We start from the raw sequence: 19,310 nt of genomic DNA, 5'->3' as shown, positions 1-19,310 counted from the left end.
CTGCATGGCTCATCATCTTGGAATTTTTTTTTTTTGAGGGGGTGGCTGAAATGCTGTATTGGATGGTCTCAGAGTATCCGAAGGCTTGGACAGGTAGTTATTAGGATGGTTTCTACGGGATGTAATGACAGGTAGGGTAAAAACATCATCACAGGTAGGGTGTTTTGCTCTGCTCTTTGACCATAGAGGAAGTAATTAGCAGCCCAGTGTCTTCAAAAGGGATTCCTTCAGCTCCTTGGGATTTAATTCTATCCACCCAGTTAAAAGACTGTTGCATCTCTACCATGTGCTATCCAGCTAGCAAAAAGAGGCTCTTTAATATGCTTAGGAGTCCTATTTCTTTTTTTTTTTTTAATTTTTTTGATGGGGAGCTGAGGGCTCCAACCGGGATCCTTACACATGTCCTTGCAATTTGCACCATCTGTGCTTAACCCGCCCGACCCCCACTCCTTTTTGTTGGTGTTGGTGGTGATTGATGGTGGTGGTTTTATCCTTGAATTTAATAGAAGCATTTTGGGGCCAGGTGGTGGCACACCTGGTTAAGAACCCTCAAGGCAGTGCTCAAGAACCCAGGTTCAAGCCCCACCTTTTATTTTTGTCTTGTAAATCCTTTTAGTTTTCCTACCATTTATGAGATAAAAGCCAGGCTAAGGACCTCACAAGAGGTTCCAAGAATTGAACCTAGGATCTCACACATGCTCTGTTGTTGAACTGCATTCTTGACCTCTAAGTAATTTCTCTTAACAAATAATGAAGATAGTACTTTGAGCTTGTCAAGCAATTCGTGGTGATATTTTATTAAGACTCTACTTTTATTTTATCATTTATTTATTTATTTATTTTTGCCTCCAGAGTCTGGGGCTCAGTGCCTGCACTATGAATCCACTGCTCATGGAGGCTGTTTTTTCCCTTTGTTGCTCTTGTTGTTTATCATTGTTGTTATTGATGTCATTGTTGTTGGATAGGACAGACAGAAATGGAGAGAGGAGGGGAAGACAGAGGGGGAAAGAAAGACAGACACCTGCAGACCTGCTTCACAGCCTGTGAAGTGGGGAGCCAGGACTCGAACCGGGATCCTTACACTAGTGCTTGTGCTTCGCGCCACGTGCGTTTAACCCTCTGGGCTACCACCCGACCCCCAAGACTCTACTTTTAAAGGAGCATAACTGTCTGGCTTTCCGCTGTCCTCCTTCTATTGCCTCCTCTAATAACAGTCCAGTTTCACTTCCTATCTACAGACACACCTCTTTCTAAGACTCTACCAACTTGACTTTGAGACAGTATTCAGCCTTTGATTTCACAAAACCAAAACTAGTTAGGTGCTAACAAAGATGCCCCCCTCAACCTTCTTCTCTCCTCTCCCTCCCTCCCTCCTTTCCTTCCTCCCTTCCCTCCCTTTCTTCCTCCCTTCTTCCCTTTCCTCCCTTTTTTCCCTCCCTCCCTCCCTTCCTTTCAGTGTTCTACAAATACATACAAATATAGCTACCCACATATACTTAGAGCTCCTTATGAAACCAAACCAGACTTATGAGTGAAATATAAAGAAATCTAGACACTGCCAAGTGTGTGTGTGTGTGTGTGTGTGTGTGTGTGTGTGTGTGTGTTTTACTAGCAGATTGCAAACTGGAGAGGTTGCCCCAAGTCATTGGGGCTTGGTGCCTCGATATTGATGATTCCACAGCTCCTGGTGGCTTTTTCTTTTTCTTTTCTTTTTTCTTTTTTTATAGCAACACAGAGAAATAGGGACAGAGAGAGCTAGAAAAAAAGAAAGACATCTGCAGCACTGCTTCACTGCTTGTGAAGTTTCATCCCTCAGGACAAGAAGACCAGGGACTTGAACCCAGGCCTTTATGTGTGATAATGTGTGCAGTTTGGGGTGTGCCACCAACTGGCTGTGGAATTTCCAGTCTTGGAGAAACAGTACTCAGCCTGGTTCTTGTGATATGATCACGCTCAGTTCATGCTAAGTAGTTTGCTGTGATTACATTCTCCTCTCCTGGGTTTCTCCATTTGAAAAAAAGATAATAATGAAAGCTTGTGTTCTGAAAATACACGTTAGCATCATCTTATTGTCTCCATGGCAAAAATGAATCTCTCAAGTTTGTAAACTTTTTCTGGATAGTTTTCTCTTATTACCCCCCAAGAACTAATGCAGTGGACAAGAATGGATTCCATTTCACAACTAAACATGGGCAGTCAGCTTCTGTGGAGGTACCTGATTTTTAATAAATTTTTATCACTATTTATTTGAGACAGCCACAAATTGAGAGGAAGGGGGAGGTAGAGACAGAGAGACACCTATAGTTCTGCTTCACCGCACACAAAGCCAGGAAGTGGGTGGTTGCAAGTTTTCTTTATTATCAATAGGGGCTAAGGTTACTAGGAACCTTCCCCCAGCATGGCTGAAGGGCCTGGGTAAGTTGAGTTGCTGGATGTGAAGCCAGAGGTCCATGTTCAAATCCCGTAAGTGGGGTACCATTATGTTCCAGTGCCTGAACCCTCCACTCCAACTCCAGAGTCTTTTACTTTGGTGCAATACACCAAACCCAGTCCAAGTTTTGCTTTGTGTTTTCTTGTTTTCCAATATTTTTTCAATCTTTCTCTTTCTGACATCTACATATGAAGAAGTCGGTGTGGAGTGATGAAATTATGCTTGTATAAGGCCTTGATAATGCCAAAAATAAATGTTTTATAAAACATTCCATTTTGTTTTAAACACCAATATTTGGCACCCACCATCAGGGATTCTTTAATTGTTGACTTGACCAAGACAACCTATAAAAAAAACCCTCTTGCCTATAGAAATAATACAAATCTCATATAACAAATCACCAAGAACTTTTTCCAGTTAACTTTGAAATTCTTGTGTTGGGTGCACAGTCTCTATTTTAGGTGTGACTGGTGGATTTATAGAAGTATTTCAGTAATCCAAGGAACCCAGGATAAATATGTCCCCAAACTACCCAGTTCTTCCAACTCCCTACCAACTGTTCTACCAGCTACCCTCCTTAATTCTTGAAGTTTCTGATCTTTGCAACTTCTCAACAGCAGTTTGAAATCTATAAAATCAGTAGAATACCTGTTGAATTCCCAATGACACAATTTGAGGAAATTGAACAGGTTACTCAAGAATTTATGCAGAACTTTAAAAAAGCAAAAACAGCAAAAGCATAACTGAGGAAAAAGGAATAATGATGGGGAACGTAGGGATGGTTTGGAAAAGTGGTATATGTAGGGATGGTTTCAAGATATGGCATGGAAAGGGAAGAAAGAGGGCAAGAGTGAGACGGGAAAAACATCTGAAAGGTGTGATTGGAAGCAGGAAGTGGGTCTTGCAGGTTTTCGTGATTATGGATAGAAGCTAAGGTTACGGACTCGGAGGAAGATGGCGGCCTGAGAAGTTGCTGGCAGCGAGCGCTCTGACGGCATCGTCGCATCGTCGGCAACGGTAGGATTTTCTGCCTTTAGCAGGCCAGTTAATAAGGGGTGACACCAAAGAGTGGGTACAATTTAATTTGGGTTAAGAATTAGAGTAAAGGTGACACGGACTAGCGGGGCTCCAGAATTCCCAGGGCGCCGGGCAAGGAGAGTGCGCCGGGCATTGTCCTCCGCCCGCCCAGGAAGGCGGCTCCTCCGCCGGTTGCAGAGCGCGGCGGGCAGAGGACCCGGAGAGAGCACTTTAGCTCGGGGGCTTCCTCTTGGGAGAATCCAGGGTCCACCGTGACCCTGAGAGCAGATCCAAAGACTTCTTGAGTATAGCTCTCATTGGATCAAAGGATTTGGAGCTAGTTTTCATTTTTGAGAAATCCTTTAAAAAAGTCTGGAGGGGGGGGTTTCCCGGAAGATGGCGGACAAATGAGAAGCAGCTAGCCTTTGAGCTCCGGAAACATCTCGTGTAAACAATAGGATTTTCTGCCTTTAGCAGGCCAGCCAATAAGGGGCCACAGCAGTCATACCAAAGAGCTGTCTATAACTTAATTTGGGTTAAGAATTAGAGTAGGGGAAAAAAATTCTTTTTTCTTCCTTTTAATTTTCAAGCATACATCCTTCCCGCCGCTCCCCCCCCCCCCCCCACCATAAGCAGTGCCTGGGACCAGCTACTAGCAGGATACCCCATACCACCAAACAGGGTTTTTTTTTTTGTTTTGTGTTTTTTTTTTTTTTTTTTTTTTAAACTCACTGATAACACATTTGGGAAGTTCCTCGCACTGCTCTTTAATTACAACCCTTCTTCTTATATTCTCCCTTTTCTCTCTCTTATCTCTCTCTATCTCTTTTTTTTATTTTTTATTATTATTATTTTTTTTTTTATCTTGTCATACACTTCTTTCTTCTTTGCCTTTCTGAATTTGTGAATTACTTTGGGGAAGAAATCTGACCCAGAGTGGACTCTCTATGTGTGTATCTCTGCTCTAGTTCCCTTTACACTCTTGTTACCCTAGAATATACACTGGATAGTAGATTTTCATAACTGTCTATTCTTGCTATCCTCTCTTTCTTTTCTCTTTCTTCACTGGGATTTGGTTACTATTTTTTCACGGACTGGAGAAATTGTTTGGCTAACTGGTAATGATTAAACTCCTTCAATACTTACTTCAGTTGCTACTGTAATTCCGGAGGTTGGTGAGTGCAATTGTCATAAAGGTATTTAGTACAGTGTTACTTGTGCTCAAAACACAACAACTGAGGAACAACAGAGCATTAAAAAAAAAAAAGAGAGAAACACATAAATAAAAAAAAATGGGTAGATTAAAAACAAATAAAACTGCTACCCCAATGAATGAAGACAAGAGCCCAGAAGAAACCATAAATCAGTCAGAAGTAACCATAGATAAGAAAAGTATGCAAGCAATAATAAACTTATTAATCACAGAAATGAAAACAACATTGGAGGAAAGGAATGGCAATATTAGGGAAACAACAGTTGAGACACCCAAGGAAAATACTGATTATCTTGAGACAATTAGAGAACTGAAAGCTGAAATAGCTGTAATGAAGAAAGAAGCTGAGGCAAGGGAAAGCAGACTAACAGAAGCAGAAAACAGAATTAGTCAGACAGAGGATGAGTTAGAGAAAACTAAGAAAGAGGTGAAAGAGCTTAAAAAGAGATTGAGAGACACTGAAAACAACAACAGAGACATATGGGATGATCTCAAAAGAAGTAACATTCGTATAATTGGCCTGCCAGAGGAAGAAAGAGAGGAAGGGGAAGCAAACATTCTAGAGGAAATAATACAAGAAAATTTCCCAGACCTGAATAACAGAAAGGATATCAAGGTGCAAGAGGCCCAGAGAGTACCAAACAGAATCAACCCAGACCTGAAAACACCAAGACACATCATAGTCACAATGAGAAGAAGTAAGGATAAAGAAAGGATCCTAAAGGCTGCAAGAGAGAAACAAAAAGTCACATACAGGGGAAAACCCATAAGACTTTCTGCAGATTTCTCCACTCAAACTCTAAAAGCCAGAAGGGAGTGGCAAGATATCTATCGAGCCCTGAATGAAAAAGGGTTTCAACCAAGGATAATATATCCTGCTAGACTTTCATTCAAGCTAGATGGAGGGATCAAAACCTTCTTAGACAAACAACAGTTAAAGGAGGCAACTATCACCAAGCCGGCCCTGAAAGAGGTACTAAAAGACCTCTTATAAACAAGAACATCACTATAATACTTGTAATATATCAGAGTAAACAAATCGTTTTTTAGAACAATGGCACTACAATACATTAAATCCATAATATCAATAAATGTCAATGGCTTAAACTCACCCATCAAAAGGCACAGGGTGGGGGGATGGATCAGAAAACATAACCCAACCATATGCTGCTTGCAAGAATCCCATCTGTCACAACAAGATAAACACAGACTTAAAGTGAAAGGATGGAAAACTATCATACAGGCTAACGGTCCACAAAAAAGGGCAGGAACAGCCATTCTCATCTCAGACACGATAGATTTTAAATTAAATAAAGTAATAAAAGATAGGCAAGGACATTACATAATGATTAGAGGATCAATCAGCCAAGAAGACTTAACAATTATTAACATCTATGCACCCAACGAGGGACCATCTAAATACATTAAACACCTACTGAAAGAATTTCAAAAATACATCAATAGTAATACAATAATAGTGGGAGACTTCAATACCCCACTCTCGCACTTAGACAGATCAACAAAGCAGAGAACCAATAAAGATACAAGAGAATTGAATGAAGAGATTGACAGACTAGACCTCTTGGACATTTTCAGACTCCTCCACCCCAAAAAACTGGAATACACCTTCTTTTCAAATCCACATAACACATACTCAAGGATAGACCACATGTTAGGCCACAAAGACAGCATCAATAAATTCAAGAGCATTGAAATCATCCCAAGTATCTTCTCAGACCACAGTGGAGTAAAACTAACTTTTAACAACAAACGGAAAATTATTAAAAGACATAGAATTTGGAAACTAAACAACATGCTCCTTAAGAACCACTGGGTCAGAGACTCACTCAAACAGGAAATTCAAATGTTCCTGGAAACTAATGAAAATGAAGACACAACCTATCAAAATATTTGGGACACAGCGAAAGCAGTACTGAGAGGGAAACTTATAGCCATACAATCACATATTAAACACCAAGAAGAAGCCCAAATGAACGACCTTACTAGACACCTCAAGGACTTAGAGGAAGAGGAACAAAGGAACCCTAAAGCAACCAGAAGGACAGAAATCACTAAAGTTAGAGCAGAAATAAACAACATCGAAAATAAAAGAACCATACAAAAGATCAATGAAGCCAAATGTTGGTTCTTCGAAAGATTAAACAAAATTGACAAACCCCTAGCCAGACTCACCAAACAAAAAAGAGAGAAGACTCAAATTAATAGAATTGTAAACGATGCAGGAGATATCACAACTGACACCACAGAAATCCAGAGAATTCTGCGAAACTTCTATAAAGAACTATATGCCACCAAGCTAGAGAATCTGGAAGAAATGGAACAATTCCTAGAAACCTATGCACTTCCAAAACTGAACCAAGAAGAACTACAAAATCTAAATGCACCAATCACAGACAAAGAAATTGAAACCGTTATTAAGAATCTCCCCAACAACAAAAGTCCTGGACCAGATGGCTTCACAAATGAATTCTACAAAACTTTCAGGAAACAGTTAATACCCATACTTCTTAAGCTATTCCACAAGATTGAAGAAACAGGAATACTCCCTTCCACCTTTTATGAAGCCAACATCACCCTGATACCAAAAGCTGATAGGGACAGAACAAAAAAGGAAAACTACAGACCAATATCTCTGATGAACATAGATGCCAAAATATTAAACAAGATCTTGGCCAACCGGATACAGCAACACATCAAAAAGATTGTTCATCATGACCAAGTGGGATTCATCCCAGGAATGCAAGGCTGGTTCAACATCCGTAAATCAATCAATGTCATTCATCACATCAATAAAAGCAAAGCCAAAAACCACATGATTATCTCAATAGATGCAGAGAAAGCCTTTGACAAAATCCAACACCCATTCATGCTCAAAACTCTACAGAAAATGGGAATAGATGGGAAATTCCTCAAGATAGTGGAGTCTATATATAGCAAACCTACAGCCAACATCATACTCAATGGAGAGAAGCTGAAAGCATTCCCCCTCAGATCGGGGACTAGACAGGGCTGTCCACTGTCACCGTTACTCTTCAACATAGTATTGGAAGTTCTTGCCATAGCAATCAGGCAAGAGAAAGAAATCAAAGGGATACAGATTGGAAGGGAAGAAGTCAAGCTCTCACTATTTGCAGATGATATGATAGTATACATAGAAAGACCTAAAGAATCCAGTAGAAAATTACTGGAAGTTGTTAGGCAATATAGCAAGGTATCAGGCTACAAAATCAATGTACAAAAATCAGTGGCATTTCTTTATGCAAACACTAAATCTGAAGAAGAAGACATCCAGAAATCACTCCCATTTACTGTTTCAGCAAAATCAATCAAATACCTAGGAATAAAGTTGACCAAAGAAGTGAAAGACTTGTATACTGAAAACTATGAGTCGCTACTCAAGGAGATAGAAACTGATACCAAGAAATGGAAAGATATCCCATGCTCATGGATTGGAAGAATAAATATCATCAAAATGAATATTCTCCCCAGAGCCATATACAAATTTAATGCAATACCCATCAAAGTTCCACCAGGCTTCTTTAAGAGAATAGAACAAACGCTACAATCATTTATCTGGAACCTGAAAACACCTAGAATTGCCAAAACCATCTTAAGGAAAAGAAACAGAAATGGAGGCATCACACTCCCAGACCTTAAACTATATTATAAAGCCATCATCATCAAAACAGCATGGTACTGGAACAAAAATAGGCATACAGACCAGTGGAACAGAATTGAAAGCCCAGAATTAAATCCCAACACCTATGGGCATCTAATCTTTGATAAGGGGGCCCAAAGGATTAAATGGAAAAAGGAGGCTCTCTTCAATAAATGGTGCTGGGAAAACTGGGTTGAAACATGCAGAAGAATGAAATTGAACCACTTTATCTCACCAGAAACAAAAATCAACTCCAAATGGATCAAAGACCTAGATGTCAGACCAGAAACAATCAAATACTTAGAGGAAAACATTGGTAAAACACTTTCCCACATACACCTCAAGGACATCTTTGATGAATCAAACCCAATTGCAAGGAAGACTAAAGCAGAAACAAACCAATGGGACTACATCAAATTGAAAAGCTTCTGCACATCCAAAGAAACTATTAAACAAACAGAGAGACCCCTCACAGAATGGGAGAAGATCTTCACATGCCAGACATCAGACAAGAAACTAATCACCAAAATATATAAAGAGCTCAGCAAACTTAGCCACAAAAAAGCAAATGACCCCATCCAAAAATGGGCAGAGGAAATGAACAAAACATTCACCACAGAGGAGATCCAAAAGGCTAACAAACATATGAAAAACTGCTCTAGGTCACTGATTATCAGAGAAATGCAAATCAAGACAACACTAAGATACCACCTCACTCCTGTAAGAATGGCATACATCAAAAAGGACAGCAGCAACAAATGCTGGAGAGGATGTGGGGACAGAGGAACCCTTTTACATTGCTGGTGGGAATGTAAATTGGTACAGCCTCTGTGGAGAGCAGTCTGGAAAACTGTCAGAAGGCTAGGCATGGACCTTCCATATGACCCAATAATTCCTCTCCTGGGGTTATACCCCAAGGACTCCATAACACCCAACCAAAAAGAGGTGTGTACTCCTATGTTCATAGCAGCACAATTCATAATAGCTAAAACCTGGAAGCAACCCAGGTGCCCAACACCAGATGAGTGGCTGAGAAAGCTGTGGTATATATACACAATGGAATACTATGCAGCTATTAAGAACAATGAACCCACTTTCTCTGACACATCTTGGACAGAGCTAGAAGGAATTATGTTAAGTGAACTAAGTCAGAAAGATAAAGATGAGTATGGGATGATCCCACTCATCAACAGAAGCTGACTTAGAAGATCTGAAAGGGAAACTAAAAGCAGGACCTGATCAAATTGTAAGTAGGACATCAAAGTAAAAACCCAGTGGTGAGGGGTAGACATGTAGCTTCCTGGGCCAGTGGGGGGTGGGAGTGGGTGGGAGGGAGGGGTCACAGTCCTTTGGTGGTGGGAATGGTGTTTGTGTACACTCCTAGCAAAATGTAGACATATAAATCAGTAGTTAATTAATATGAGAGGGGGAAATCAATTGTATGTCTCAAAGTTTCTCAAAAGACAAACTGAATCTTTTTAATATATAGGCTATGTATTTGATATGCGGACTCTCTCAAAAGCCTAGACCAAGTAGATTAGAAGCTTCCAATAGCACAGCTATACACAAGATACTGGGTACTGTACAGCAAACCATAACAAAGGGACTTTTCAAAGTTAACCCAATTAACAAATAATGTGATGATAATATTAACTATTGATTTTCTTTTTGAACCCTAAGACAGCAGGAACCTCACATCTCCACTATAGAGCCCCTACTTCCCCCAGTCCTGGAACCCTTGGATAGGGCCCACTTTCCCGTATGCATCTCCCAATCCAAACCAAATAACATTGCATCTGCCGATCACAAACTAACCAAAGCAACGATTGCTACCTCAACATGCTTCACCCCAGAATGTATCCAGAGACTTCACGTGTGGAATGACAACCCTTCAGCTTCATTACTCGGGTGAGACCTTTCCTTTAATAGTACACTCTAATTCCATCTCAGGTAGTTCACTTTCCAACAAAGTCCCATAACCTAGATATACCCCAGTTTCTGTGAGAGAGAGCTTATGTGCACACGTATCCATAAACTACTGCAAAATATATACCTGAAAGCAGGACTACACTAGAGTTTGCAGTGAGTACCTCCCTAACACTTCCTCTCCACTATTCCAAGCTTGGGATCCATGATTGCTCAACAAATTGTTTGGCTTCATATGTTAACTCTCTTTTCAATCACCAGGTTCCAGATGCCACCAGGATGCTGGCTAGGCTTCCCTGGATTGAAGACCCCACCAATGTGTCCTGGAGCTCAGCTTCCCCAGAGTCACACCCTACTAGGGAAAGAGAGAGTCAGACTGGGGGTATGGACCGACCAGTCAACGCCCATGTTCAGCGGGGAAGCAATTACAGAAGCCAGACCTTCTACCTTCTGCATCCCTCAACGACCCTGAGTCCATGCTCCCAGAGGGATAGAGAATGGGAAAGCTATCAGGGGAGGGGGTGGGTTATGGGGATTGGGTGTTGGGAATTGTGTGGAGTTGTACCCCTCCTACCTTATGCTTTTGTTCACTAATCCTTTCTTAAATAAAAAATTAAAAAAAAAAAAAAAAAAAAAAAAAAAAAAAAAAAAGAAGCTAAGGTTACTAGAACCCCCCCCACCCCCCGCCCCAGCATGGCTAACGGCTGTGGTTGAGTGGTTAAGTGGCTGGATGTGAAGCTAGAGGCCTGTGATGGAATCCCTTGAGTCGGATGTCTCTACTCTCAGGTAAGTCCAAAGGTAAGGCAGGAGGGGGAAGAAGGAGGGCGAAGAGGAAAGGGAAGAGGAAGGGGAAGAGGGAGGGGGAAGACAGGATAAATAGTGTAAAATATTAATTATACAGTCTAGTTTATTTTAAATTATAAAATAGAATTAAAAGCAAGATTTTCTTAGGATAATGTGCAAAACAGATGCTCTACACTGAAATAAAATGCACTGGTTCTGTTGTATCTGGAGGAGAATAGTATTAAAAATAGTTCTGAAGGAGGAAGTCAGAAAGGAGTTAGAAAGACATTTTATGCAGATGGAAAGTGAAGGATTATCAAGGGTAGAAGTCACAAGACAGGATAAAAGTGGCCTTGCTACGTCACTTTTTGAGATGAAGATCAGGAGTATCCAAGCCATCATTCATTTCACACACCTTTTATTATATGACTAAATAAAGAGATAAATTGTATATTACAGTACAAAATAATTCAATAGGGCACACCTGTCTCTATAAATTAGATATTCCATCACATACTTGCATTATATAAAATAAATATATATATTAATTTATATAAAATTAAATTTTATTTACTTAGCCTATACTGGAATACAAACAGAGTTCAAGACAGGCCCACAGCCCTGTACTCTCATAGTTAATTTAAAGAGGGATTCATGCTAGTATATGGGCAATAGCACCACATACGAATCTGTCAAGGCCTGGTAATTAAAAGACAGTCTTGGAAGATCAGCTGTCCTAGCCCTGAATAGTTAGAGGGAGCCTCTAGGAAGAGAATATGTCAAAACTGAACTCCAAAGATTTTGATAATAAGAATGAGAGGTTAGGAAGTTTCTTCTGTCTCGTGAAGGAAACATCATTTAGAATACAGAAGAATTGATATTAGCTTCTTTTTAAAGAATTTTTTAAAAATTATTTATTCATTTATTTATTGTTGGATAGCAACGGAAAAAATTGAGAGGGGAGAAAAAGGTAAAGAGGGAAAGAGGCAGAGAGACATCTGCAGTCCTGCTTAACTGTTTGTGAAGCTTTCCCCCTGCCAAAACCTGGGTGCTTGTACACTGTAATATGTGCATTTAGCGAGGTGCACTACTGCCTGGCCCATCAATAGTGTTTTTTACAACTGAACAATACTAGGTTACGTAACATGTCCAAGGAAGTATACTTGAAGCTGAGACTACATTCAGAATCTAGTGTCATACTGTCATGGAAAAAGTGACATTTGCCAGGTAGAAAAAAGCTGAAGGTGAACATAGGAAAAAATTCTTCAAATGTGATGTCACAAACATACTATAAGCTATACTAATCAATACAATGGTATCATTGCACTATTATGGAAAATGACCCTAAATCACTAAAGGAATGATAATAATACAAGGAAATTTAATTTTTGCTTAACTAAGACACAGTGTTAATTTTTTAAGTAATGAGGAGGATGTCATTTATTTTCTGGCAAAGAAAAAATATATGTGAGACTCGATCATGGCAACAGTTCAAGACTTTTGTAAGGAGACCCCCCCTACCCTGGAGAAGAGTCATCTTTCCTCCCACTTCCTCTAACTCCTTTTATCAGCTTTGTAAACCCTTTCTCAGTTGGGGAAATGAAATGGCAGGAAATTCAGTCTTTGCTCTTGGCAGCACTTCCCCCCTATTTAGACCACCCCCTCTCCATTTCCCATTCAGTCTATCTACTATAATATGCTTCTATACTTCAAATTTTAAGAAATATTTTCAAATAGAAGAGCTGCTAGCTATTAGGAGAAAAATACCCCCTTCTCTGGCAATTTTATTAAACATCAACTATGTAAGCCACATAGAATAAGTATATTGATAAAATGCAAAATGCCTCTTTCTTGGACAAAACATTTCTGAAAATTGTTTATTTCATGAGAAATACATGGCAGATGGCGTGAGTAGTGGTGAGGCATTCAAAACAGTACAAAGTTTCCTACTGTTCTGTCAGATGTTTCCACTCTCTGTTCCATCCATTAAAGGCTGACTTATTTTTTCTCCACTAGCTTCATTTCAGTTTTTTTAAAAATAAGTAATGTTTTTGGTACTCATTTAATATTTTCTTATACTATTACTGGAAATATTAGTGTGAAATGTAACCTTTAGTTCACATAAAACAAGTGACTGGAAGTATCTACACATAGAATTTGATGGTCATTGCTAATGAAGCATTAAATACAGTACTTATGATCACTGAACTGATTAAATCCAAATTATAGATTTATACAAAGGCTACATGTTAAATGTGTTTATTTTAAAGATCACTGTTAAAATTTTAACTATCCAACCCATCAGCAATGAATTTGTCAAAATATTAGCATATAAATTATATTACCTCAAAGGTTATTCTTTTTTATTTATTTATTTTCCCTTTTGTTGCCCTTTTTATTGTTGTAGTTATTATTGTTGTTGTTATTGATGCCCTCATTGTTAGATAAGACAGAGAGAAATGGAGAGAGGAGGGGAAGACAGAGAGGGGGAAAGAAAGATAAGAAAGACACCTGCAGACCTGCTTCATTGCTTGTGAAACAACTCCTCTGCAGGTGGAGAGCTGGGGGCTCTAACCGGGATCCTTACTGTCCTTGTGCTACTTGTCATGTGCTCTTAACCTGCTGCGTTACCACCTGACTCCCAAAGGTTATTCTTTTACATTGTATTTGGGTCAGCAAGAGTAGTATTTCTATTGAGACCAACTTTGTTTTATGACCATAAATTAATATATGCCTGAGACTGAAGCCCACATGCACATCTACACACACATAAACTTTTTTCTTACACTTAATTTTATGACTTTATTGGGCAAATTTATACTAATAATGGAAACTTTCAATAAGATATGAAGGTTTTCAAGCTTTCTACTTTCTCATCTAGTCTGAGCTCACTCTCTCATTTTGAATCTTTTGAAGAGCAGTTCTGGATTCAAAAGAATAACATGCTTTTAAAAGAAAACTTGAAGGGATGTGGATATTCTATATTTATTCTTCCTGCTGAATCAGATTCTCTATAAAATTGAGTATCTGTATGATTGACCTATGACAGAAACAAAGATACATATCACTCTACAAGAAAGAATGTAATCTAAGAAGAAACAAGAAATGTGTTTAAATGAAATATCTCAATTAGAGCCCAGAATTTTTTCAGCAAGACTGTATCTGTTAAAAATTAAAGGAACATTTTCCAAGGTTATTCTGGAAATAAACTGTCTCTGTTTGGCAACATTCACAAAATGGAAAGTACTACACTTTTGCCTTGCCAGCTTTCTTGTGTGCAACTGACCAATGCTAAATAAGAATTAAATCCAATACTCCTTCACTTTTAGTTCTTTGACCAGAAAACTGACTTAACAAATTGTTTTATTTTTGTAGAAGAGATTTATAAAGTGGACTTGCCATATGTAACTGTTCTCTCTCTCTCTCTCTCTCTCTCTCTCTCTTTCAGAGATAGCACTTAGTAGCACAATTGGCTAAAAATTTTGTTGATAGAATCTGAATGGTGATTACAAACTGAAAAGAAAACAAGAATATTGAAATTTGAGTAATTTGAAACAGTATTTATTTTTCTCTTTCATTTAGATATTTATTCTGGTACATAGGGTACCAGGGATTGAACTCAGGACCTCAGGCTTAGGAGTTCAATGCCATATCCATTGCACCACCTCCTAGGCCATGAAACAGCATTTTAAAGAAGCAGTAAAATAATTCCATGCAGATTCATATTGAGGCATCAATTTCTTCAAAATTCACAACTGTGATAAGCACAGGTTAGCATTTCAGCTTTGTAGATTTAATTTTTACTTGAGGAAGAAGGGAAAGAGGGAGGGAGAGGTGGAGGAAGGTGTGGGGGAGGAAAGAGAAGAGTCTTTACTCTCTTTAAAGAGTGGCCAAACAGCATACAGTATTTGATCTTTGATCACCTGTTCAGAGTAGAGATCTAAGCTACATTGCTCTAACTTCTATAGTACATTCTTAACTGAAGAAAGTATTGCTCTCTTCTTCTGAAGTTATCTTTCTGTACTCATTTAAAAAAATATGTATTGAATGTTTTCCAGTAATTATACCATTAATATTAGTTTAAAAAAAGTTTTAAAAATCATAGGGAAAAGACAAATATTGTATGATCTTCCTTATGTTTGGAAAATAAAACAAAAAAAACATGCTTATAGTGGTTGCCAGAGGTAGAGGGTATAGGATAAAATGGATTAGAAATATAAATTTCCAGTTATAAAATAAATAAACTCTGGGGATATAGCATAGTGAGTATAATTAATAACACTGTGTTGCATATTTGAAAGTTGCTGAATGAGTAGCAACATTTCTATCATAAGAAAAATATGTAACTATACATAATAATAGATTTTTTTAAATTTGAGTGTTCATTTTGTAATGTAAGCACATATTAAATAGTTCTGTTTTACCCCTGAAACATAGTAAATCTCTGTTATGTGTATAACCTGATGTTATATGTAAGTCATATCTCAATATGAAAAATAAGATAGGAATCATCACACGAAATAAGGGAAAAAATGACATTTTTAGGTTCTAGTCTTTTTTTTTCCTGACACAAAGAATAAAATAAAATTCTGCTAAGACTTAATGTTCTCCTGTAGCAAGGGAAATAGTACTATTAAAGATTATCTTTTTAAATTAATTTTGGTATGATTTCATAGTTAGTAATAATATTTATTTTAGTGACTCCAATCCTCAGTTCAAGTAAATGTTCAAATTGTAAAATGTTGAGTAAGCTGAAATCCTTACACATTTTCCGTTAAATTGTGGCTCCCATCACCCTTAGAAAAAAACACAACTGACTTTCCAGGGAATATGAAGTCTTCTACAATCTGTCCTGTACCTGACTTACTGATTCTATCTCATACTTCACATTCCCCTGCCCCTCTCCCATCCCAGCTACTCCTGATATTCTCTGGTCACACTGCTCTTGGTTTTCTGTAACATTTTATTGTATTTTATTTTATTTTTGTCCTTATTCTGTCTGAAGTGTTCATACTTCAATCTTCTTGGATCTACTCAAATGTTATTTCCTTACAATGACCTTCTCTGTCTTTCATGCTACTATTACCTCATTTTTCTTTATTTTCATAGCTCTTATGCTTATTCCTAAAACTTTCTAGACTACCACAGCCCCTATGCAAGGATAACATGCAAATTTATGAAGTGATCCATATTTATACTTATTTTTCCCATGTATTTAAACAATTCTTTTTATTCCTTACTTGCTTATTTCATATATTCTATTACTTAAAAAATCATAAGTTCATGAAGCTTATTTCTACTTCTGTATTTCCTATGCTTCTGGCAGCTCTTGGTGTCTGCTTGTTGAATAAATGATTAAACAGGACAATGTGTAAAAGAAATACCAACTTGAGATGTTTGTTCACCAGGTCTTTTGGTTTTTGAAGTCTGAATTTCTCCTCTACTTTTCCCTTCATGACCTGCCAGTTTTAGTCTCTCAGTATTAGATGTTTCCCAGATTTGAGCAGACTTCAATTTTTCTCCAATACTTGGTGTTTATGTCCTTCAACCTTTGTCCATTTAGTTGATCTATCACTAGTAGCTGACACTAATACTTCTGCTATTCCCATCTGATCTTTTTAGCTAGACTCAGAAGTACCAACATAATTTTTCACCAAGGTCTTTGCTATCTAAAATAGTTATGGAAATAAAATTAAAAATTTAAATCTGGTTCTCCTGCACTACATGAGATGCTGGATATAGGGTATAAGAAAGGGATTAAAGGACACCAAAGTAAAAATCTCTGGGTGGAAGATGAGAGTAGATGTTAGGCTTCACTTGAAGGAGGGTTTGTGGAGGTGGGGGGAGAAGGGCGGACACAGTCCTTTAGTGGTGGGAATGGTGTTAATATACACTCCTATTAATTTATAGTCTCATTATTTTTTATTTTAAATATTGTGCAATTTATGGTGGTGGGACTTTCTTACTAATACACAAATAAATTTAATCACTTCAAAAGCCAAAGAGAGAGAGAGAGAGAGAAAAGAAAAGAAAAGAAAAGAAAAGAAAAGAAAAGAAAAGAAAGCAAAAAAGAAAGGGATCATGAGACTCCCAGCTTTGAAGTTGGGTAAAAGAACAGCTGAATTTTGAGATAAAACTCAGATATATTGGCTGGTGAAGTAGCTCACTTGGACAGTGTGTTACTTTCCCATGTGCAGGATCTAGGCCTGACCACCATTACATTAAAGGAAGCTTTGTTGTTGTAGGATCTTCTTGCTGCCTCTCTTACCTAAAAAACAAACAAACAAAACAAAAACTAGACATATAAATGTAGTAGTCATGAGGACAGCTGCTGTATGAGTTTAGTTACTAGAGAGAAGGCTCAGGTTGGAGGTATAATTTAATTGTCTTTTATTATAGGTGTGGATCAACCTAATGCCCATTTCCAGCAGAAAAGCAATTGCAGAAGCCAGAATGCCCACCTTCTGCACCCCAGAAATGACTTTGAACCATACTCCCAGTGAGAGAGAAGTAAAAGGGGAAAGAGGATAATGGGGTCTGAACTCCATCTCCATTAGGTCCCATAGAGATAAGACCAAAAGGGGGGAGATATTGGATGTACTCATAGGGTTATATGTGGCTTGGAGGGGAAGAGAGGACTAGACCTGGAAAAAAAATGAGGAAGTTATGTGAACATGTAGGCAGATAGTTGTAGAGATGATGGTTAACCTGTGTCTGCAACCTTGGGAGAATTATGTGGACTGCAATGGAGGAATCGGGGATTCAGAACTGTGGTGGTGAAAATGGTGTAGAATTATACCCCTATTGACATGTAATTTTGTAAATCAATATTTAATCACTAATAAAAATATTTTTAGTTTTACTTTATTGTCTTTAGGTATTGGGTAGAGACAGCCAGAAATTGGGGGCCAGGTGGTGGTGTACCTGGTTAAGCACACATGCACACATGCTACAGTGCTCAAGGGGTAAGTGTTAGGGAAAGATGACCAGAAGGCTCTGAACTCCAATTCTGTCAAGATGAGAGGTGGATCCAAGAGGTGGCATGGAGACAACACCTGGTGTGAGCTCTGGTAGGAAGCTGCTTTCAACCTGGGAATCTCAGGTGAGAGTAGGAGTTTGGGGCCAGACATGGAGGGGGAGAGCATGGGATGGCCCAAGAAGAGTCCTATAACCCACTAGTGGGCTGGCAGAGAGAAGCTGAAAAGAACAAAAGAAAGAGGGATTTTGGCTTAGCTATTTCTGCACTCATCCCCCGCCTCCTCCAAAGCCAACCCTGCACTGGCTGGCCAGCTGCTCCTGCAGGCTTCCTGTGGAGCTAATTTCTTTATTAATACTCTTGGCTCAATAGGAGTGTCATTGAAAAAGAAGGGATATCTTACTTCTTTTTGAAGGGGGCTGGAGCTCTGTTTGAGTGACACAATACCAGACAAATCAGGGCCTCAGCCTTGCTGGGAAAGACTACCTATCTCCCTTGATTTACCTCTGGAGTTTCTTTAATATTTTCTCCTTGTAATTGTTTGTTTTTGCTTGGTTTAAGAAGGGGACGAGGCTGTGTACAGCCAATCTGGAGCAGTCTAAGCTGCAGACTGACTGTTAGATTTTTATTCTACTATCATTATTATATGTATGTGTCTCTTCTCCTTCCTCTCCAGGTTGACCAAAATTAACCATTGTTGCTTTTTCCATTAATAGGTGACTGGGTGTGCTATCCATTGTGGGAGAAACTTGCTTTTTCTCCTTCGTTTCTCTACCTTTCTTTTTCTCTCCTAGCTGATCCAAAAAAATTCTTTCTTTTTTTCTTTCTTTCTTTCTGTATTCACTGGCACTCACTTGTGAATTATCTTGTGGAAGAAGTCTGACTCAGAGTGTTCTCTCTCTCTCTCTCTCCCCCTCTCTCTCTCCCTGTGTGTGCATCTTTTCTCCTTTCCTTTCTCTTCTCACTATATCTAGAATTTATAGTGGACAGTTTATTTGCATAAACATTCTTGTCTTTTTTCTTTTCTTTTTGTTCCATTTGCCTTTGTTCTTGGACTGGAGGTGTTTCTTGGTTAACTGGTTTTGGTTGAATTACATTAATATTTGCTTCAGTTGCTACTGTTGTACTTTCTGAGTACAAATTCACTGTGAAAAGACAGTATTTTAGTGTGGCTTGTACTCACAACATAACAACTGAAGAACGACAAAACAGAAAAGTAAAAACCACATCAATAAAAAATAAAAAGGTTAAATCAAGAGCAAATAAAACTGCTACCACAGTGAAT

Source organism: Erinaceus europaeus, chromosome 4, assembly GCF_950295315.1.
Source record: "Erinaceus europaeus chromosome 4, mEriEur2.1, whole genome shotgun sequence".
NCBI lineage: Eukaryota > Metazoa > Chordata > Mammalia > Eulipotyphla > Erinaceidae > Erinaceus > Erinaceus europaeus.
The sequence above is the reverse complement of the archived record's forward strand: the minus strand, read 5'-3'. Positions refer to the sequence as shown.